This window comes from Bidens hawaiensis, unplaced genomic scaffold (genome assembly GCF_021521415.1).
Source record: "Bidens hawaiensis isolate Kalapana, Puna unplaced genomic scaffold, B.hawaiensis_p1.1 tig00011475_1, whole genome shotgun sequence".
NCBI lineage: Eukaryota > Viridiplantae > Streptophyta > Magnoliopsida > Asterales > Asteraceae > Bidens > Bidens hawaiensis.
In genome coordinates, this window is record NW_027491898.1 from 181575 (window position 1) to 205431 (window position 23857).

At 34.5% G+C, this 23857-nt stretch overlaps 1 protein-coding gene and 1 non-coding gene across 2 annotated transcripts in view; both read right to left on the minus strand.

The window, feature by feature from the left end:
• LOC143538119 (glutathione S-transferase zeta class-like) overlaps positions 1-23857 on the minus strand; it is a 275556-nt gene that overhangs the window by 83995 nt on the left and 167704 nt on the right. The gene's annotated exons all lie outside the window — the stretch shown is intronic.
• Positions 20204-20309, minus strand: LOC143538165 (small nucleolar RNA R71). The gene has a single exon (XR_013136207.1). It is a non-coding gene; the product is annotated as a small nucleolar RNA R71 (small nucleolar RNA).

Genomic DNA, 23857 nt, shown 5'->3' on the forward strand with positions numbered 1-23857 from the left:
GCGAAATTTCCAGGAAGCTTTTCCGGCAAGGTGGTGGCGGTGGGTGCTCGGAGCGGTGGTGGTTGTAGAAGATGAGTGAAGATATAAGTAGGTTTTTGAGATTAAATTAAGTGGGTGTTTAAGATTAAAGTAGAACCAAAATGTCCTCTGTCCTAATCTTCTTAAAAAAATCAAACTTTTTATTTGAACAACCTATTTATTAATCAATGAATATAAATTATACACACGCCAAAGATACGTGGTGTTATCTTTTCTGCCAAGTTTTGGTCCCCATAGACACCAATGTGGTTGACAAGTAGTTGGTAGGAACAACCAATTATTTCCGCAATTAAATCGTAGACGAAATTGCTCGTCGTTTGTTTTAAAACTAGAATTAACACCCTTTTGTATTGCGAAGGTGTAACATTCGTTACTTTTCAAACCTAAAAGTCCGACCCATTTTAAATTTTCGGTTTTGTTTAATAAATTACATATGTATAAATATATATTATATCTCAAGTTCGCTTTATGTATTTTACGTGTCATTCGTTATTTCTATTTGGGTTTGTATTCGTATTCATTGAACCGACCCGTGTTTACGTCTTAACGTACTCGTGTTGACGTTCATCGTTAACATAACATTCACGGAGATTTATGTTTAACGCTCATTCGTTTTCTTGTTCATTTTGTTCAACCAACGATACTCCGAGATATAAAGTTTTTGTTTAAAGGTGTAATCGATTTGCAAACTATCCGGGTCTAATACAAAAACTATCCAAGCTTTATAAATTATATTTCAAGTTTTATCTTAATATAAAGTTTAAGGTTTAATTTGTAAATTATAATTAATTTTCTGATTTAATATAAACTGAAAGTAGGAGGGCCAAAATTGTAAAATGTATTTTAAATTATAATAATTTAATATCCCAACCCAGCCACCCCCCTAGGCCCTAGCCCTTGTTTTACCGGCGACCTCGCGTTTTTGACCAACCCAAACATTGTAACGACGTTTGACTCCAATATCGCGCTTTAGTCATCAACTATAACGAGTTATAACGTACTAATTCAAGCATATTAATCCCGTTAATATCGTCGGATTTTCGGCCAACATATTAATCACGAATTAACGATGGTCCGTTTCAATTAGTAGTATAAATAGCTTCCTAACACCAAACTAAACTCGCTCACACTCTCAAAACATACTAACATACTCTCTACAATCTATAATCAGTTCGTTTTAATCCGACTCCGGCCAACCACGGTTCTCCGTCAACTCGTAACGACACAAGGTAATTGCTATATGCAACGTTATAGTTTTTAGCCGTACATCGAAACCCCCAGCCTTAATTAAGCAAACACGGAACCTTTTAACTGAATTGGAAATCTAGGTATTGTTAAGGAAGAATATGAAGTTGCAGTATATATATATACATATATTTCTGTTTTCGTTCTAATACGAAGTAATCAATCTAGATCACTGGATAAAACGCAAGGGTGATGCACAACAGACCCGGGTTCGAACCCGGGTCAATGCAAATTTTTTTTTTTGTTTAAATAAAATTAAATAGAAGTAGTTATAATTTATATTTATCACCTAAAAAAACGACTTTCGTTTCCGTTAAGTTTTCGTTAAAACCTGGCTAATATTAGATTAATATTTAACTTTTAGTTAACTTTATAAATCGCTAAAATAAATTATCTTAAAATTATTTATAAATCTAAACAACTAATTTTTCGTTTCACGACTCCGTTAGTATCATAATGTTATATTACTATTATTTTTTTTCGTTTTGTTAAGTAGGCTAACGTAACCGTTTTCAAAATAAATATTAATCCAAAATTCGATGTTCCATAAGATTTCTCATATTAATAATAATAAACCGTTAGTTGAAATAACATGTAAATAATATTATATTATAATTCTTTCTCGTTAATATTAGTTTCATTAAACTATAATTCATTAGATATAATTCGCTAGTTTAATCCAATAACATAATTAATTTTTGCGAGATAAAATTTGTGCCTTGTATATACCATAAGTTTTTCAATAACATTAGTTATAATATTTAAATAATATAAATAATTAAAATTCCATTAAAACTTAAAATAATATTATAATGTCATAAATTAATAAAATATTAAAATAATGCTTAAACCCTAAAACCAAATTACTTTAACTTTATTGATCCTGGTAGCTAGTCTTTGATTTTGTATCTTCGTTATTATTTATAGTTCGTGAGATTCAATCGCTTCGGTTTCGTCATCATGCTTTCGGTTTTCATTGCAATGTTTATCTTCGATTTTAAGGTGAGTTTCTCACTCCCCCTTTTTAAATGTTTTCATATTTTGGGGTAGTATATGTATCCTATCAAACCTCATTATTTACAATATTGCTTACAAACTACAATTCATATCATGGGCTTGTGTGCTTACTTTCTTATTTGTTATATACGTGGATTTCAAGTGGTTGCCTTAATAAGTATGATCATACGTCCCCCTTTGCACTCAGGTCCATTTGTATCGAGTGGAAAAGGGACCTCATATCCGAGTACGTTGGTAGCCCCAACTGGAAAGGACCTTCGTTTGTTCTTTACACTCAGGTCCATTACATCGAGTGTAAAGAACCCTTATGTGCTCATTTCACAAGTTTCATGGAATTGTATAATTTTTACGTATTATATCAACTGTGTGAATCTCACCAGCTATGTTCATAGCTGACTTTATTTTATACATATGCTACAGGTGTAAAGATACGAGGATGAAGGTTAGAAGACACATAACATGCGTATAGGATATTCAAAGAACAACTTATCGTTTCGTTTAATTATTTGTTTACAACTTGTATTATTTGATAAACTTGTGTTACATGATGATTTAAATGAAATAATGTTATTATGGTCACCTAATAGTGTCACGTCTGTTTGAGCAATCTGTACGTTACACTCAGGCGTTTCCGCTTTAGCCGGGTGTTACTAATTGGTATCAGAGACGTGACTATAAGATAGGACATTAGACGTAGTGCCCTAGTTAGTTATAGCTTATTTGTTTATTTGTTAGGGTTGCATGATAGAATTATGTGAGCCTATACTTGATTGTTTAAACGCACTTACTATTACTGTATTACTGTATTACTGATTTCATTAACGACTCATAAACACTAGTACACACACACAAGTTCAAGGCTTAGGCCTAAAACATGGTTTCTTAAAAGCAATTTCAAGCAATTTTCAAATTCGGTATTCAGATAGTTCATCTTCTTAAAGACCATGTCCCCTTTGTGATAAGGATATGGTTGCACTCCTTCGGATGTCACACAAGTCATGGTGGTTCATGCGACGTGTGCTTCGACCCCTAATGTTTTACAATGTGTTTTAACAAAAAGTCTGACAAGTCGTGGTGATACACGAATACACAGCTTTTGATTCAATTTAATTTCGCATTTTTTTTAATTTCATTGGAACATACAATTCATGATTATTCGTACAACGTGTGATTCCAAAAACTTAATTGTTCATATTACGGTTTTGAAAAGTCATTGAGTTATGTGAGTGGTCGAGTTTTTAATTCATTTTCTGTGGTTATATATTCACTGAAATTTATAAAAGTCGTGCTATTGCAAGAATTGTCAAATTTCAAGTTGTTTTTTTTGTTTTTGGTTTAAAATTTAAAATTCGAAAAGTCATTATGATATATGAATAGTCGATTTTCAATACTCATTTTCTCATATGTTTTTAAATTAAGAAATTCGAAAAGTCATGGTGATACATGAATTGTCGATTTTCAGTTCGTTTTCTCTATATAATTTGCTTATTATGATGGTTTTAATTGAAAAATCGAAAAGTCATGGTGGTACATAAACACTCGATTTTCAATTCAATTTCATTACCTATATTAGGTTTCTATTAATTCCGTGTTTTCATTTCAAACTTGATATATTTTCCCATATGTTTATTCAAAAATTTACAAGATTAGTATTATTTAAATGCGAAAACTTATACTCACTCATGAGCACTTCGATTTCGATTTCAAATTTTGTTTCATTCGATTGTACTTATTTATTTATTTTCATACTTATAGATTGATTCCGATTTTTAGGAATCTCTCATCTAATGTTTCTTTTGATTTTTATATGAATTTCATATTAACATCCAATGTCACGCGAATTGTTCACACTTCATGTACTTTCATTCTCCTCGGCGCTGCCCTTGAAACTCAACCCACAAAATGACAACCAAAATCATCAAGCATTTGACCATCGCAATCCCGACCATGACAAACCAAGATTCATTACCAACCACAATAATACATTCAAACCTCAAAGCCATGCCTAAGTAAATTCAAACCCAAACTGACACTTGGATATTCAAACCCAACCCAACTAAGGTATTTACACGAGAACCCACTCTTTGTATAACACGGACTCTCCCACTCCGCTACCGCGATGTCAAAATGTCCCAAATAGTGTTAAGTTCGGCCAACTCATCAACTTTTGCCTCATAACTATACATACTCAACACAACACCTTTATTCCCATGACTTGTTACCCAACCATTTATTCCCCACCTTATGCCTTACCTCATGCTCGCTACTATTGCAGTAACTCAAGCACACCCGTTATAAGGCCTAACTTGTTTCTGCCATGCCATACCTTACCCCACATCCCTTGACTACTAAAAAAGTTTATTCGTTTTCCGACATCAATACCTAGTCTTTTCAAACTCATCAACCATTCCTAAATTTTAAATATATAAATTTTCATACATAATTTTCCACGTTTATTTCTTTATGTGAAAAAAAATCAAATCTCGATTATTTTAAATAGTCAATTAACAAATATATATCCATATATATTTCGTATAATCAAGATATTTTTCTAAAATAAATCTCATTTCAACCAAATGGGTTATCCCCAATATTATTACTACTTGTACATCATCATTATTATTATTATTATTATTATTATTATTATTATCTTTTTAAAAATTATTATTATTATCATTATTGTTGTTGTTGTTGTTGTTATTATTATTATTAATCCCAAAAAAAAAGATCTTAAAAAAAAAAGATTATTATTATTTCTTTTTGTTACAAATTTATCTTATCACCTTTCACTCAATAACCAACTTCTACATACTTGTTAAATCCGTGAGTCCCGTTAATAAAAATATTATCACTATAACAGTTATAACATTTGACGATCCTCCATAGTGATTTCATAAGACACAACCCGACGGAAAATCTTTTACACTAAAAGGTCTTATAAAGTTTCGCAAACTTTAGTACTTACGAAATGTTTCTTTGCAAATTATTGTTATTAATATTTTTTTTTCTTGAGTTAAAAAAAAATCACGTTTTTACAATTGATTTTCACAAATTTAAACGAAGTTAAGCAATCGCTTCTTTTCCTCTTCCTTTTCAACGCCAACGAGTTTCGAGTTAATAAGTCATACCATCGCCCCTATAATAACTTCCATACCGCAAAACCGATCTTCGAGAAGACAAGCATCACAAGCCATCTTTCGTTTTCCTTTCTTTCTTCTTTATACAAATATATTGTTATACTGATTAGGCATTATCAAAATAATTTTGTGTAGCAATTTCTTTCGAATATTGTTTACAAAGTTAATATTGAGTTTGGTCATCCGTTAATTAGTGAACTATTTTCATTCATAGTTGCATTTTGAATCGGTTTACTTTGTTATTTCAATCTCGTGATCTATAACGGATTTCCTATAAATGTAATCATCTAGTGGAAGTTGGGACTATGGGCATGTTTATACACATGTTGAGTTTATTATTATTACACGAATTGTTTTGGTTATTATTTTCTATTTCCACTCAATCTTTTATTCGAATCATTTTTGTTATTCTTAATCTCAATGTTATATCAATTTGAGACAAATGTTTTACTTGATCTCGAAGTTGCGATTATTTATTTTGTTATTATTAATCTCAAATTTTGCCCTTGTTCACGCTGATATTTTCTTTATTGAAAATTTTCATTTGTTTAACGAGTCATTATTGACTCCAAAAACTTACTCGGTTCTATTATTAAAGTTTCGTCAATCTATTTTATTCTCGAATCCAATGCTTTATCAAATTACGTGTTTGTATTTTGTTAGCTAAATGCTACACTTGCTTACCCTGTTATTCTCAACCTCATTATTTCATTTATTGAGATGTTTATGACTTCAATTGTTTTTATTCTGTGTTACCCAAGAGTTTCACTCATTTCATTATAAGTTTGATAACATCGTTATATCATTTAAAACTTCAATGATTTCATTTGGATCTAATACTTTCGCTTATCCTTGATCTCAAGGATTTGTTTACATTTTGTTTATCTTGATTTCTATAGTTCATTGTTCTTAAATTATAAGTTTTTATATATTTATTGTATATTTTTAACCCACACAATGGGACGGATTATGTGGACCATCCGACGATAAAGGTAATTATGGGTCGACACGTAATTATCCAAGTCCTCGCATGGAAGACATAATAAGTACGTTGTGTGCAATAACTCGAAACCTGGAATGATTTTGAAAGACGGGACAAATACAGTATGATAAGGACATGATGGATACGCCGCTAGGGCTGTAAACGAACCAAAGGTTCGTGAACTATTCGTGAACCGTTCGGCGGGAAGTTCGTTTATGTTCGTTTATTTAATAAACAAACGAACATGAACAAAACAAATGTTCGTTTAATTAAACGAACGAACATGAACACATGTTCCGTTCGTTCATTTATGTTCACGAACGTTCGTTTATTTATGTTCGTTTGTATCTGTTTATTTATGTTCGTTTATGTATTAATAGAAAATAATTACTTATTATCTGGGTGAGTAATATAATTAAAAGTTTTTACATTTTTTTAATTTGAGTTTATTTAAGTGTTTTCATTTACGCTTGTTTATGCTTGTTTGTTTTCATTTACATTTGTTATCTATGTTCATTTATATTCGTTTATCTTTGTTCAGTTATGTTCTTTTAGATTATAAACACATAAATGAACACAAATGTTCATTTTTTTAAATAAACGAAAATGAATATAAATATTTGTTCGATTAAGTGTTCATATTCATTTAAAGTTAAATGAGCGAACAAGAGCATACCCTTGTTTATGTTTGTTTGATTTTTTTACAGACTTTTATTATTCACATTGATGAATACAATGGTCTCAATTTCTAGGCTCTATTGATTTTTATTTGTGTTCGCTTATTTTGTGAACACATTCATTTCCTTAATGAACGAACACGAACGTAAAATCTCGTTCGGTAAGTGTTCGTGAACACATTATTTCCTTAACAAACGAACATGAACAAGGCCTTGTTCGTGTTCGTTCGGTTAGTTTACAGCCCTATACGCCGTTGGTACATCCTATATATAAGTGTCCTTACCATATTCCCATTAGTGGCGTCTTTTCGGGCCATTCAAAGAGCGACGTTATTGTTTTTTACAATTATGTATATATAAAATTGTTAAAACTTCTAAACAACTCCTTGCATTAGTTGTTTTCTTTTTAAAATTTTATTTGTAATTTAATTTCGGGACGAAATTTCCAAAAGTTGTGAATCCTGTAACATTCGTTACTTTTCAAACCCGAAAACCCGACCGATTTTAAATTTTCGGTTTTGTTTAATAAATTATATATGTATAAATATACATTATATCTCAAATTCGCTTCATGTATTTTATGTGTCATTCTTTATTTCTATTTGGGTTTGTATTCGTATTCATTGAACCGACCCGTGTTTACGTCTCAACGTACTCGTGTTTACGTTCATCGTTAGCATAACATTCACGGAGATTTATGTTTAATGCTCATTCGTTTTCTTGTTCATTTTGTTCAACCAACGATACTCCGAGATATAAAGTTTTTGTTTAAAGGTGTAATCGATTTGCAAAGTATCCGGGTCTAATACAAAAACTATCCAAGCTTTATAAATTATATTTCAAGTTTTATCTCAATATAAAGTTTAAGGTTTAATTTGTATATTATAATTAATTTTCTGATTTAATATAAACTGAAAGTAGGAGGGCCAAAATTGTAAAATGTATTTTAAATTATAATAATTTAATATCCCAACCCAGCCACCCCCCTAGGCCCTAGCCCTTGTTTTACCGGCGACCTCGCGTTTTTGACCAACCCAAACATTGTAACGACGTTTGACTCCAATATCGCGCTTTCAGTCATCAACTATAACGAGTTATAACGTACTAATTCAAGCATATTAATCCCGTTAATATCGTCGGATTTTCGGCCAACATATTAATCACGAATTAACGATGGTCCGTTTCAATTAGTAGTATAAATAGCTTCCTAACATCAAACTAAACTCGCTCACACTCTCAAAACATACTAACATACTCTCTACAATCTATAATCAGTTCGTTTTAATCCGACTCCGGCCAACCACGGTTCTCCGTCAACTCGTAACGACACAAGGTAATTGCTATATGCAACGTTATAGTTTTTAGCCGTACATCGAAACCCCCAACCTTAATTAAGCAAACATGGAACCTTTTAACTGAATTGGAAATCTAGGTATTGTTAAGGAAGAAGATGAAGTTGCAGTATATATATATATATATATATATATATATATATATATATATATATATTTCTGTTTTCGTTCTAATACCAAGTAATCAATCTAGATCACTGGATAAGACGCAAGGGTGATGCACGCCAGACGCGGGTTCCAACCCGGGTCAATGCAAAATTTTTTTTGTTTAAATAAAATTAAATAGAAGTAGTTATAATTTATATTTATCACCTAAAAAAACGACTTTCGTTTCCGTTAAGTTTTCGTTAAAACCTGGCTAATATTAGATTAATATTTAACTTTAAAATCGCTAAAATAAATTATCTTAAAATTATTTATAAATCTAAACAACTAATTTTTCGTTTCACGACTCCGTTAGTATCATAATGTTATATTACTATTATTTTTTTTCGTTTCGTTAAGTAGGCTAACGTAACCGTTTTCAAAATAAATATTAAACCAAAATTCGATGTTCCATAAGATTTCTCATATTAATAATAATAAACCGTTAGTTGAAATAACATGTAAATAATATTATATTATAATTCTTTCTCGTTAATATTAGTTTCGTTAAACTATAATTCATTAGATATAATTCGCTAGTTTAATCCAATAACATAATTAATTTTTGCGAGATAAAATTTGTGCCTTGTATATACCATAAGTCTTTCAATAACATTAGTTATAATATTTAAATAATATAAATAATTAAAATTCCATTAAAACTTAAAATAATATTATAATGTCATAAATTAATAAAAAATTAAAATAATGCTTAAACCCTAAAACCAAATTACTTTAACTTTATTGATCCCGGTAGCTAGTCCTTGATTTTGTATCTTCGTTATTATTTATAGTTCGTGAGATTCAATCGCTTCGGTTTCGTCATCATGCTTTCGGTTTTCATTGCAATGTTTATCTTCGATTTCAAGGTGAGTTTCTCACACCCCCTTTTTAAATGTTTTCATATTTTGGGGGTAGTATATGTATCCTATCAAACCTCATTATTTACAATATTGCTTACAAACTACAATTCATATCATGGACTTGTGTGCTTACTTGCTTATTTGTTATATACGTGGATTTCAAGTGGTTGCCTCAATAAGTATGATCATGTGTCCCCCTTTGCACTCAGGTCCATTTGTATCGAGTGGAAAAGGGACCTCATATCATCGGATAAGTTGGTAGCCCCAACTGGAAAGGACCTTCGTTTGTTCTTTACACTCAGGTCCATTGCGTAGAGTGTAAAGAACCCTTATGTGCTCATTTCACAAATTTCATGGAATTGTATAATTTTTACGTATTATATCAACTGTGTGAATCTCACCAGCTATGTTCATAGCTGACTTTATTTTATACATATGCTACATGTGTAAAGATACGAGGATGAAGGTTAGAAGACACATAACATGCTTATAGGATATTTAAAGAAAACTTATCGTTTCGTTTAATTATTTGTTTACAACTTGTATTATTTGATAAACTTGTGTTACATGATGATTTAAATGAAATAATGTTATTATGGTCACCTAATAGTGTCACATCTGTTTGAGCAATCTGTACGTCACACTCAGGCGTTTCCGCTTTAGTCGGGGTGTTACAGAAGGGGGTATAAAACCATGTATTTACGCATCCACTCAACTCGAAAGCATGAAGTTACCATCATTACTGACACTGCCTTCGGTCATCTTCCTCTCACTAGCGGCTTGTAACTTTAATAATCATTAAGAAAACCGAATAAAAAAGTAGACATAAAAAATGTAGAAGCACGCATGTTCGTTGTGTCGTGTTATCACATAAAAATCAGACCGAAGCGTAATATATAAAAAAAATAACCAAGTTAACTTAACATCTACGCATTGCGACGGGACTTAACGGGAAAAAAGGACATAAAAGCGTTGAACCACACACGGTGGTTTTGCAGCGTGCTAACTCGTTAAATTTAGACCGAAATGTTAAACAAAAAAATTTTAAAAGATGAAAAGTCTAGGAGACCAAAGTTGAAAGTGAAAAAATGTTAGGGGTTTAGACTAAAAAATATTTTGTGACATATTTATAAACTATGAAAAGTGTAATGCCCGTTAATTCCGGTTTCAAGAATTAAAGCTTGTAGAGTATGTATAATTCTCGGGATTTATCCGACGTTTCTCGGAAGCCTTTGCGTCATCTCGGTATGTTAAACCATTTAACTTTCCTTCCATTTTGCCTTACACTTAAATTTGGAGGGACTTGGATGTAACTTTTGTTTCTATATCATAAAACAAAACAAACCCTAACCCTAACTACTACCAGCAGCCGATCGCAGCAGCTACAGCCCTCCCATCTTGTTTTCCGTGCAGCTCCAGCCGAGTTCCAGCCCTCCCGAGTCTAATTCAAGGTCGGTATTAAGTGTATACAACTCTTTTACACCTTAATTGATCATATTAACGCGTTTATTGGTCGTTAAGATTGAGTTTTGATGATAACAGCTTGCTGACAGATTCGTATACATTTATTGTAGGGTCTGTAACGCGATGTTAATCCACTGTTTTTGATCGATTCTTGATTCCATGATATTCTACTTTGAGTCTATTTTCGAGAAAGGTATAATACGTAATTTTTGGACGAGATTTGATTGGTTTTTATGATTTTATAAAATCGAGTGTCAAAGCTGATGCGGGATGTCGGATTCTGGTCTGTCTTCCCGACGTTATAACCTTTTTTCGACAGGTCCAAATTGGTTGGTTCCACTTCTGGAAGTTAGCATTTTGAGTTAGGAACCTAACCCAATTGGAATCGTTTAATTTGGTTCAGTAATGAATTTTATAAAAATAAAACCATTTTGTTGCATGCTGAAATAGCTGCACATACCTTTCTGTGTTGGAAGAATTTTTATGATTTTTGTGTCCACTAGAAAAATATAATAAAATTTTTTTTATAAACTTAAGATATTTATGCAACACTGGTAAAAATTTGATAATCTAATTCCATGTTTTTCCTATGTAATAAAATACATCTTTGCATGCTAAAATCTGCATGTTATATTCGTTATTGATCGATAAGTTGGTTTTAGGCTTAACCGGTGGCTGCCCTTTCTCGCATCTTTCGGGGCTGTTATAATTGAAGTTCGTACTCCATCATCTTCTTAGGTATGTCACTTACAACATACTAAAATTTCATGGTCAATGGAGGTGTTTAGGTCGGTCAATCGATTTTAGTTCGAAAACTAGGGTTTATCGGGTGTAGGATTGGCAATTGTTGAGCTTGATGCGTTAAACGATCGGATGACCGACCGAATCAGTTTGTTCAGCCCTAGGGGGGAATTAAGGGCTGTGGGAAAATTATATTTTTGATACTCGGGGCTGTTTGGTTGGTGAATGGTCAATCGAGTCGGCGGTGCGCGAATTTTCGTTCAAATGTTAAATTGAAAGTTGTAAAAAGGAACCGTCAACCCTATCAACTCGGGTGACATAATTATGATGTAAGAAAAGGTTAAGATGGGAATTTAGTCCATTTGGGGTTGATTCGTTTGACAATTGGTTTTAAGATTTATTTCGCGCGTATTCGACTCGATTTGGTTACCGACGGGTGAGTTGTGCATCATGGTTAGCCTCGGCCATATTCGTAGGGTGGATTTGGTTAGTTGAAAGGTTTAGGGGCTGAGGTAGAGTAATTGGGGTTGGGTTGGGCCTCGACCCAAGTGGTTGGGCCTTGGGCCAAGTTGTTGGGCCTTGGGCCAAGTTGTTTGGCCTTGGGCCAAGTGTTGGGCCTTGGGCCAAAGTGTTGGGCTTGGGCGGCCCATTAGGCAAGAGTGCTCTTTCGGTCTAGCTTAGTAACGCGTTGTGTATAATTTTTATAGGCCCTTGCTTGTGATTGTGCACTTAGGGATTTCCTATCTCGTTGCAGGTGTTCGATTGATTTCAGGTGAGTTCATGATGCCCTTTTTACTCTATTACGTTTTGGGCTAGCATACACACCGAAATACAATTTTAAACGATTTTACTCGTTACAATGATTTGAATAGTTTTACATGGTCTCACTCGTGATGGTGCATTTTGAAAGCTATATTTGAATTATTTTATATGCCTTAGGATATTTTAGACTCGTTCATGGTCTTGTGTCCTTAAGGTTACATACATTATTGATGGTCTAAACTCGAGGATGTTAGTAGACTTGGCAGTAATTGAATATGAGTAGACCTATCTACTTAGTTCCCGTATGGGATGATATATATATATATATGTAGGTATATATATGTATGTATATATGGAGGTATGTATGTACGTATGAGGATGTGTTACCTTATATCCTACAATTGTGTAATGATATTTAGTTCCTCGTGAATAAGAATGATGTGTGTAGGCTTATTGATGTGTGTGTGCATGGTGATTCACGGCCGGGTCAAATATATTACTCGGGTTGTACCCGTGGTGGAGAGGCCCGTGTGACGTGATCATCATTTTGGCGGGTCAAATATATTACATGGGTTTTAAAATCCCGTGGTGAAGAGGCCCGTTGGATGTTGAGCCGTGATCGGGTCAAATATATTACTTGGGTTGTACCCGTGGTGGAGAGGCCCGTATCACGTGCTTGGATATATGAGCCGAGATCGGGTCAAATATATTACTCGGTTTGTACCCGTGGTGGAGAGGCCCGTATCTCGTGCTTGGATGTGTAAGCGGTGACCGAGTCAAATATATTACTCGGGTTTGACTCGTGGTGGAGAGGCTCGTGTCACATGCTTAAGTCTTACCCGTCCTGGTCAAATATATTACTCGAGTCTTGACTCGTGGTGGAGAGGCCCGTGTACGTGTGTTCGACGATGAATGTATTACTTGGTGAATTATATTATTTATTTTATTTTATCCTCTCTATTGTTTATAACTATAATTTTGAAAGAAAGTATGAATTATTGTTTATGAAAACTTGAACTCACTCAGCTCAAGCTGACTTTGTGTGTATGTTAGATTGACTTTCAGGTTAAGAAGTGGATGCTACCGCTTGGACGTGCTGGATGCTACTCGGAAGGTTGACGGCATTTCTGGTCAAGGATTTCAAACGAATATTTTATTTACAACTGATTTTGGACACCTGTACCCGTGTTTTGGGATTTCTAATACTTAAACTTTTCCGCTGTTATTTACTCTGAACTGGTTTTAAACACAAAGAATTGTCTGGTTTTAAATTTTTGTGAAATTATGGATGTGATTACCAACTGTAGGATTCCCGGGATTCGGGGTCTTACAAAAAGTGTTGGAGTCAAAAGTAAAAAAAAAATAAAAAAAATAAAATAATAATAATAATAATAATAAGAAAATTAGATAAAAATAAAGAATATTACTTAAGCATAAAGTGCAAGTAGTGATGCACACAATCTCCCGCAATTGTGTATATATATAAATTACTTGGAAAATGCTCATTCAATTTTGGTTCGGTTTAAAAACGAATCAAGTGTGAGCAAAGCCTTACTCTCCTAGGTTTGATTCGTTTTACTTGAATTATTTTCAGATTATATATACACACACACATGACGGGTGAACCGTAGGGCAACCCTTAATTGTTATAAATATAATAATAATTGTGTGTTTAATTGTTTAACTTTAAGGAATTCGATGACTACGGCATACTTTATTATTATAGGTACAAGAGGTATGAAAAGGTGCTAGGAGGTAGCATGGTGAAAGGCGAACAAGAGTGTCACACCCTAACCTACGCGCGAAACATGCCGGGGCGCGACATAATTTGTATCATAGCTCAAAGACACTAATAATAATAATAAAATGTCAATATCTAAATTTATTTATTCACAACAATCGTACACAAATAATTCAATTGAAAAAGAATTTAATACAACATTTAAACTTTATAATTTTTAACCTAAAGTCCAAATCTATGTCTTCACTTTAAATAACTTCCTATAACAACCTGCATTATGCGTTAAAATAATTTGTTAACAACACATGTTGAGTGAGTTACCATGGTTTAGTGCAAATATAATATAATAATAATGAGAAATAAACAATTCCTTGCGTATGTGAATAACACCAATTAATTTTAACAAGTATAAGTATCTTTTCAATCATGCCACTAGAATACGGACATGCCTACTCAAACAAATTCATAACCAATAACAACATAACATAAAAATAAACAAATGTGTCTTTTCGAACATGCCACTAGATTCGGACATGCCTACTCGGATGGCGCATGATCATATTATGAGGATGAGGATGAGATACCAACCAACCATAAAGTCGTAAACATATAATTCATGTAGCAATAACAATTAATTGAGCATCATTACAACCACGCAATTAATGGAATTGTGTTTGAGCGAAATAATATTATAATAATAGTTTCTAGTACGCATAATGTCCCCAAAACAAAAATAGAGAAAAAAAGGGAGAGTGATTACTCACATGAAATAAGGTGAAGTGGTAAAGAGATGACGGTAACGGTTACGGTTACGGTGAAGATAAGTTAGTTATATCCACAAGGATTCTCGACGATAAGTCCTATTTATAAGAGGTACAACTAAAATGAATAATCAACATAAACGAACAAGACAAGATTAAATGGTTTATAACGGATTGGGATTGAAAAGTCGTTAAATATATATTTCATAAATTTTATAAACTTGTGATAAAAAAATGTAATTAGTTTAAATATTATTACAAGTTACATGTCAATTTTAAGTTAATAATCGTCAATTAATATTACGTATATATTGACAAATCAAGCGAACACTCGTTTTAAAAGTTTAGCGATGACCGGTTCGTTTAGCTTATTATTAAAAAGATTTTCTTTATATGTACATATGTTCATAAATATATACATATTCGAAAGAGTTTAGACGAAAGAAAATTTATTTTAGATGCCTACATGATCAGTTCATTTAAACAAATAAGGCTATTTTGAATTTAGTTATCTTCAAAAATTATATTAGGTTAAGGATGAAAAAGACAAAATGGCAAAATACGTCATTTACGTTTGACCTGATTTCATTAGACGTCCTTAAATGAAAGAAATAGCAAAAGGCATCCTTTACGTGTAAAAAGTCTATCACATTATGTCCTTTGTCCCTAACCCGGTTAATTTTTCTCGTTAAATCTGGTCATGTGCATGACACATGTGGGTATTTTAGTCATTTTACTCTTGAAAATTAAATAATATTAAGCATATATATATCCCTCTCTCTTTCTTCTCTCTCTCCCTTTCTCTCATCATCTTCTTCAAACCTTAAAAAAAATTACAGTAATTCAACGTTCAAGGTAATCACCACAATTGTTCAAAGCCATCCTGGCCAATTCAACGCCACCATCACCCAACCGGCCATCAATGCCGGTAAAACCTCGCTCTTAAATCTCTCTCTCTTTCTCTCGCCACACTTTTTCCTCGAAAAACCCCTGCCGCCATGTTTGGTTATTACATAACGCCATAATGGTGGTGGTTAGCGGGTCTGGTCGAGCCAAGAGCCACTCCCGGTGACGGAGACGGTGGTGACTTAGGGTTCTGCCATTGTTCCGGCGTCGACACCGTTGCTCCCTCTTCCCTATCTCTCTATTTCTCCTTCCAAAATCATCGATCAAGGTCACCGCCACCACCACGGCCTCGAATCCACCAAAAAAAAACGCATCTTTCTTACAGAGCTACCTTGATTAGGTTCGAAAAACGAACCAGCAACTCCAACCCCAACACCCTACCAACCATTTTCCGGTGGTATTGTCAAAACCCACAAGCAAAGATCGAACTCATATCCAGCTTCACCTTGATTTGGGGCTATCAATTTGAAGGATTTCGAACTCAAATCTCTCTTTAGCTCGAAACCCTAGTCTTCAGTGGAGAGTATAGAATTTAGGTAAAGGCTGGGTTTTGTTCAGGTCATTGGTGGTGGCGGTGGTCGTTCGTCTGAGACGGTGGCGGTAGCCATTCGACGGTGGCGCTGAGTTGTAATATCCAACTCACCGGTCTTCTCTCCATCATCAAGAGCCTCCCCATCATCTTGTTCCTCATCTCCGTTCAAGTTCCGGCTACAAAGACCGTCGCCGGTCAGTGGACTTATTAGAACATCAAATGAAGATGTAAGGTGTTAAAGAGAGAGAGTGGTTTTAATTATAAAATAAATTATATATAAAATTACAAAAATACCGTCATGTGCAAGGCACATGATCAGATTTAACAAAAAAGTTTAATTGGGTTAGTGACAAAGGACGTAACGTGAAACAAATTTGAAACATGAATTATGCATTTTGCTATTTCTTTCATTAAAGGACGTCTAATGAAAACAGGTGAAACGTAAAGATCGTCTTTTGCCATTTTGTCGATAAAAAATATATAGATTTATAATAAAAAATTTATATATACATATACATATCCATATATGATAAATTTTAAAGAAGAATAACCAATAACGATATTTATATAGTAATAATAAATAAATAAATCAATATAAAGCAAAACAAAGGAAAGAATGAAAAGAGGAAAAAAAATGCCAAAAACCGGCTCCGGGAGACTCGAACTCGCGTCTGCACCGGGGTCGTGTAAGTCCATGCATTCACAACCAGCTAGACCAAGCAATCAGTTTGTAATAGCTTAGTTCTAATAGTTTAATAATACAAGTCACAATTATCCCCAAATTGCAGAAACCCTATATCATAATCAATCCCAAATTGAAGATCGTATGCCCTTTGTCAATTAAAATTGATAGAGGGGTTTTAACAAGCACAAAAATGCGAATAAAATCCATACATCAATTACCTTAAACGATGTTGTATTGAGGGTGAACGTTGAATTAGGGTTTTGGCTAGAACGCGATCCAATACTTGATCTGAAACAGCTTCTAAGGTTAAATTGAATTGAGGCTTTGATTCATAATGTTATAAAGAGGGTGCAAGATCAATTAATTGAATTATAGGCATGAATTTATAGGGTTTTGGTGTCGGTTTGGTCCACGGTTCATCATGAACGAATTTGTTAACATAAAGTTGTCAATAGCGTAATTAGTGATTGATTGGGATGCGTTTTTGATCAATTATCGTTTATATGAAGTCAATTCCATGATTAACGGCTGATTTAGAGGGTCAAAATGAAGAATGGGGGTGGGGGGGGGGGTGGGGGTGGGGGGGGGGGGGGGGGTAGGCCGACAGGAGGGAAAAAGGAACAAGGAAAAAAGTTGTTTTTCAAAATAATTTTACACTTTAACCCTGTTGTTATCAGTTTGTCAAGTTGGGAAAATGAACTTGGATAAGGGATTAAATTTGCACCATAACGATAGTTTTTAAAATATATTATTTACTAACTAACTGGGTGACACGTAACGAAACAAAAAGGCTAGATAAAATAATATATTTATTAATTTGCTCAAATAACGATTGTTCGAATAATAAATGAATAATAACATAAAGAAAATTTTAAACGGGTCAGGTTTTCGGGTCCAAAATTACGAATGTTACAAAAAGAATCGAACATGAAGTAAACAACAAAGAAAAGGAGCAAGAAAGATGAAGGTGATGCTGAAGCTATCGTAGCTTACGGTGGCCACCGTAAGCTATGGTAGAGGTTTTTCAAAACTATGCTATTGTGGACAAAGGCTGCCCACTGTGGAAAATTGAAGTCTACCGCAAGCTACAGTAGACACCGTAGCTTATGGTAGAGTCAGCGATGAATGACGGTTACACCATATATGTCAATTTTTTATGAGACTTTTCATTGTCTTTTCATTATTTTCGAACACAAACGTCCTGGGGGTGATTTTGGGGCAAAAGAACATTGGTTTTGAGGCTTTCTAAGTGGAGAATGAAGCTACAATTGATTAGGGATTCGGATTTGATATGCATATGATTGTCCAAACAATGAGTGGCTAATCTCCTTCGTGTTTCTCTCGAGTGTAAGGTTTAATTGCAAGACAACTATGTTACTTGTTCTCTAATTTCTAGAATGATGATTTAATCCATTGCATTTAGTATTATTATAGAGTTTGTGTGGTTGTTTGTAGATTGTTAATATTGTTTGACCTAGATTTTGATCCATACATTCTTGGTGCCATTGCCAATTAAGATTTAGTGGCAGGGATTTGGGTTGGCTATGTTAATTGGTTATTGGGTAACAACCTCGCGTTTTATGAATCCGAACACTTAGTTCCTTTTAACCATAACCAATTGAACATATACGAACCACATTCTTGTGGTTCTTTCTAGTGAACATTAACATTTGTTGTCGTGTGAAAACCTGAAACCCGAAAGGAATACTCCTTCATTTATAGTTCACAACTTTCGTGTTAATTTCAATTTGCTTTCAGTTCTTAAAAACAAACTAACTAAACTTTGAAATTGCGTTTTGCATTTTATTTTTATCTTTGTTAGCTCATAAACTAAATAGTAAACATATTTTCCATAAACTCCCTGTGTTTGATACCCATTTACCACTAGCTAATTAGTATAATTAGAATTAAATTTGAGTGGGACTTCGACTCCACGTCAAATTTTGGCGCCGTTGCCGGGGAGATAGTGTGCGACGTATGCTTTCTTTGGTAGTTTTGTGTGTTATTGTCAGGTTTACTCTGGTTGTGTTAGTGTGTAGGTATTTAAAGGTGTGTGCATACTTGAAGCTTTTATTCTTCATCACCATAAGCGTTTGATCCTGAAATTGAACGAACAATCAGCTGGAATCGAGTTCTTCATTAGAAGAATAAAATTGTTGGATCTCCTAGCACACAAAGTAGAGCATTGGATCCAACCAAATATCTTTTGGTCAATCATTACCTCCCATGCCCCCGCCTCTGTCTGTAGAAATTCCTCCATCCAGTGAAACTAAACCTGTTACCACCACAATTCCCATGATTGTAACCAATTTAAGTGTGTTTAGATTCCAAACGCCATCTAGCCTTCCACCCTTAAGTAATTTCTTTCCTGCTCAAGGACAATCATCATCCCAACAAAATCCACCATACCTTTTTCAACAAGGCCCACCCATAAGCCATACCTTGTCGGGTCCTCGATTGCAATCACATCCATTTGGAGGGGCATGTTATGGTGAGGATGACAAAGGTTATGAAGAATATGATGAAGAATGTGAAAGTGGAGGTGATAGGAATCAATTGAAAACTCAAGGTCGGTTTGCGTATGCACCAAGACATCATCTGGAACAGGTTTAACAAAAATGGGGCGACCATAAGTTCCTCAAGGACAACCGCAATACCAACAACCCTATCAACAACAACCTTATCAACAACAAGTGCAACAACAAGTTCCTTAACAAATTCCCCGAAGGCAAATACCAAGGCAAGAAGGATTACCACCAAGACTACCATTGGGTGTTCCAAGGAGACATGATGGTGAGGTAGTAAGGGGGTTGAAGCTCATTTCAGACCAATCATTACTAATAATCCTTCTCCAGTCCTCAAAATCATGAAGGAAGAACGTTTGAAGTGAGGACCAATTCACTCCATAGTTTGCCTAAGTATAAGGGGTTGGCCACGGAAGAACCATATTTCCATATAGAAGCGTATGATTCTATTTGCAACACCATTGGAGGTCAAGGTTTTCTTCCGACGATATCAAATTGGTACTTTTCAGTTTTCTTTGAAAGATAAAGCAAGACGGTGGTTTTACATTTTACCATCGGCATCTATTTACACTTGGGCTGAAATGCAACAAAGATACTTGGAAGAGTTCTTCACTGCTCAAAAGACTAGTGATGCGAGAAGGAATCTAAGAAGTTTTCAATAACAGTCTGATGAAATGTTTCATGAAGCATTTGAGAGGTTTAATATGATGATTAAAAACTGTCCTCATCATGGTATTGATTTATAGGAGTTATTGAATGCCTTTCATAAGGGGTTAACACCGGAGGATGCGCAGGATTTGATGGCTATTACTAATGGCACGCTTGGTACTAATAATGAGCAAGACGATTAGGCATGTTTAGAACAAATGTTGGTAACATCGAAAAGGAAGGCACAATCTTAAAGAAGAGAAAGGAATGTTGTTACAAGACCACAAGTGCATGCTCTAAACAATGAGGCAACCCAAACTACTGATCAAGTGTACAACATTTGTGGTAATTGTAATGACTTGGGACATGCAACTGATATGTGTTCGAGTTTGGAAGAGCAGTTTGAAGGGGTGAATGCAATCCAAGGCCAAGGAGGGGGTAATAGGAAATACAACGTGAATTCCAATACATACCATCCAGGTTTGAGAAATCACCCCAATTTTAGATATGGCAATCTAGCAACTTAACTCAATCAAAATTTCGAAGGACCTCTCAATCCAATTTTGTTCCTCGCCAACCATACACAAATCAAGGAAATGCTCGGGGTGGAAACAATCATGGCTTTCAAAGGCAATATCAAAAACAACCTAATAGAGAGCAACCTGGGTGGTCAGGCTTATCCGATTGAAGTGGGAATGGAGTCATGGAAGTGCTCAAGATGATGAAACAAGAAATGCAAAAGAGGAATCAAATGGATGAGGCTTGTGTGCAAAAAGATGAAATTCGTTGTCACACCCCGACTTAGGGCCTGGGTGCGACGCCTGTTAGTTGATATCCGGTTTTGAAAATATATCAGAGTTGCGGGTTTGTTTTAGGGGAAGTCTTTAAATAAAATATTCATTTATAAAATGTCGGGTCAAAATACCCGTTTTGTTATTTCAATACATGTTATTTCAAAATATGATTCTTTACAATATTTAACTAAAATATCTGAGTCATCAGATCACTTCTAATGACTATGTCTCCAATCTTCTATCAGTCTTTCCTGTCAGTTTTATTCTTTACAGTTCCCTGAAATGTGGGGAAAAATACGTCAGCACACAGCCGGTGAATGACGCTGACTCAATAATACCAGTGTGTAAACAATAACAATACCTTTGTGACAATACTCATTAGGCACCCAACTCAATTAGGTTACAATTACCCTAAGTACATGTATAATTAATCATATACACAATATCATTTCTCTGATCAGTCCCGTAGACCACCAGAGGCATGTTTGATGATATGCATGGCCTCGGGGAAATCCGAGTCACCATGTATGTATGGATCCAGACACATGTATACTCTTAATTTGAGTATGCCTGTTTCTAATTATTGTAGCACAAAGTTTTAAGAATTTGTAAATCCTATGTAAACAGTTCAGACTCTAAAAGAGTTGTAAAAGTTTGGGGCGTATTCACCTGTTATGATTGTAATCAGTTTCTGACACTGATTCCTGTATATTGATCAGTTTTGGTTACTGACCCCTGTCTGTAAATCAGTTTCTGTTACTGACTCCTGTTTCTGTTTTCAGCTTTCAGATTGATTGATTGGCTGTTATCTCGGACCTATAGTACGAGTATAACATTTGTATAAATATCTAGATCTACGATCTAGCTTCAGACCCCGTAGTCTGTTTTGTATAGCTGTAACCTTAATAATTTATTTGTACAAAACATGTGGACATTTGTCCCTTTGTTTATTTATTAATTATATCTCAGGTTTCTTCTTAAACATTTATACCAGGTTTATTCTTCAAGAAGAAACATTACTTTATCTATAACCTGTGTGAATGAATAGTATCTTTCTTAATCATTAAGAAATACTATTTTAACTATACCCTTTGCCTGTAAATGATTATGTTTCTTAATCGTGAAGAAACAACAATTTAACTATAACCTTTGCTTATGAAAAGTTATATTATACTTAACAATGATCAAGGTTCGGGCTATACCCCCGACTCTGGTCTAAGCTATTATTATAATAATAAAATAATAATTTAATCAGAACCCCTACCTCGTACGGGTAGTTGGAGTTAAATGCCTATGATTGGTCGAGCGGCACTTCTACTCTATATCGCGTATTATTGCTTAAACCGTCAGAGCTTCGGAGCTTGGCACGCTTCACGAGGTTGGTACGCCTGTCAAGGTCGACACACTTTTCGAGGTCGGCACGCAAAACGATGCAACCGTGTGAAAAGTGAAGTGGTTGGTGTGAGTTGGAATGTGCCGTACACCTTTCTATTTATAGCTGAAATCATGCATCTTCGCGTATCGCGAAGCTGCTTCGCGTATCGCGAAGGTGCATTAGCTTTGCTGAGTCATCAGTAGGCTTGCCACGTGTCACGCATGCAGAGATGCAACTTCGCATATCGCGAATATGTCTTCGCGTATCGCGAAGATGCTCCTAAGTCGGTCCAAGTCTTTTGTCCTTCGCGTATCACGAAGATGCGCCTGTTTTGCAACTTCGCATATCGCGAAGATGCAAGTTTCAAATTCTCATTTTTAGTCCTTGAATTATCCAAAAATAATAAAGCGGCCCTTATGCGGCTCGCGGCGATGCGAACGTGCGAAGTGCGCCATCAAAACGCCACATTACGCCCCTCGCCCGTGCCCGTGCCCGTGCACGTCGGGTGCTTCGCACCCTCCGCGAGGACTATGGAGAGTGGTTAGCCACATTACAACATTTTTATGGAAACTTGCTTCTTTATAAAGTGCTTCCATTTATTTGTTTGTTTCTATGTGGGATGAAAGTATCTTTTCCTTATTTATACCCATGTGAAATGCTTACCTTTTCTTCCATCTTTCCATGTGGGATGGATTTTCTTATTTTCTTAAGATAAGATGCCTTTATTTTCTTCTCTTATTTTTCCTTATTACCTTAACATAATAATACTTTGTTTTTCTTTATCTCATTCTTCCCTTTACTTATCTTTGAAAAAATATTTTTAATCCTTCAACTTTCAAAGTTGGCAATTTTAACCCAAAATAAATATGGATTTTCCTAGATGTTACATTCGTGATAAGGCAATTCATTCGTTGATCGCTAAAATGGGTCAAGTTGCAACCAAGGTGTCAAATTTGAAGAAGAAAAAAGGTCAATTACCAAGTGACACCAAGGTGAACCCTTCCCATACTACTTCTCGTAATGTTCCAATAAATCAGGTTAGTGTTTTACGAAGTGGTAAGGAATTCAAAATCAATCATTCACCCGACTTGGTTGAAGGTGTGGTGGAGGATGATACGGGGTTGGATAGTAGCGATGATGAACAATCTTTACCTGTTCAACCTCCTAAACATTCCACTTTTCAAAGACCAAACAAAAATTCTGGTCAAAATGAAATCTTAAACATGGAAAGCAAGGAAATGGAAGCAACACCAATTCCATTTCCTTCGTATAACATCTCGGATTTTTCGTTTACGCTTAAACCGACCGGGAATAATTTAGATTTTCATTATTAAACAAAAATAATATATTTAAGTTTCTAATGTTCAATTTATACCCCTCATACTTTATATAATGTCTAAATCCTTATTTAAAATATATAAAAGTTCAATAATGGACCAAATATAAAACTACAGGGACTAAAAATGC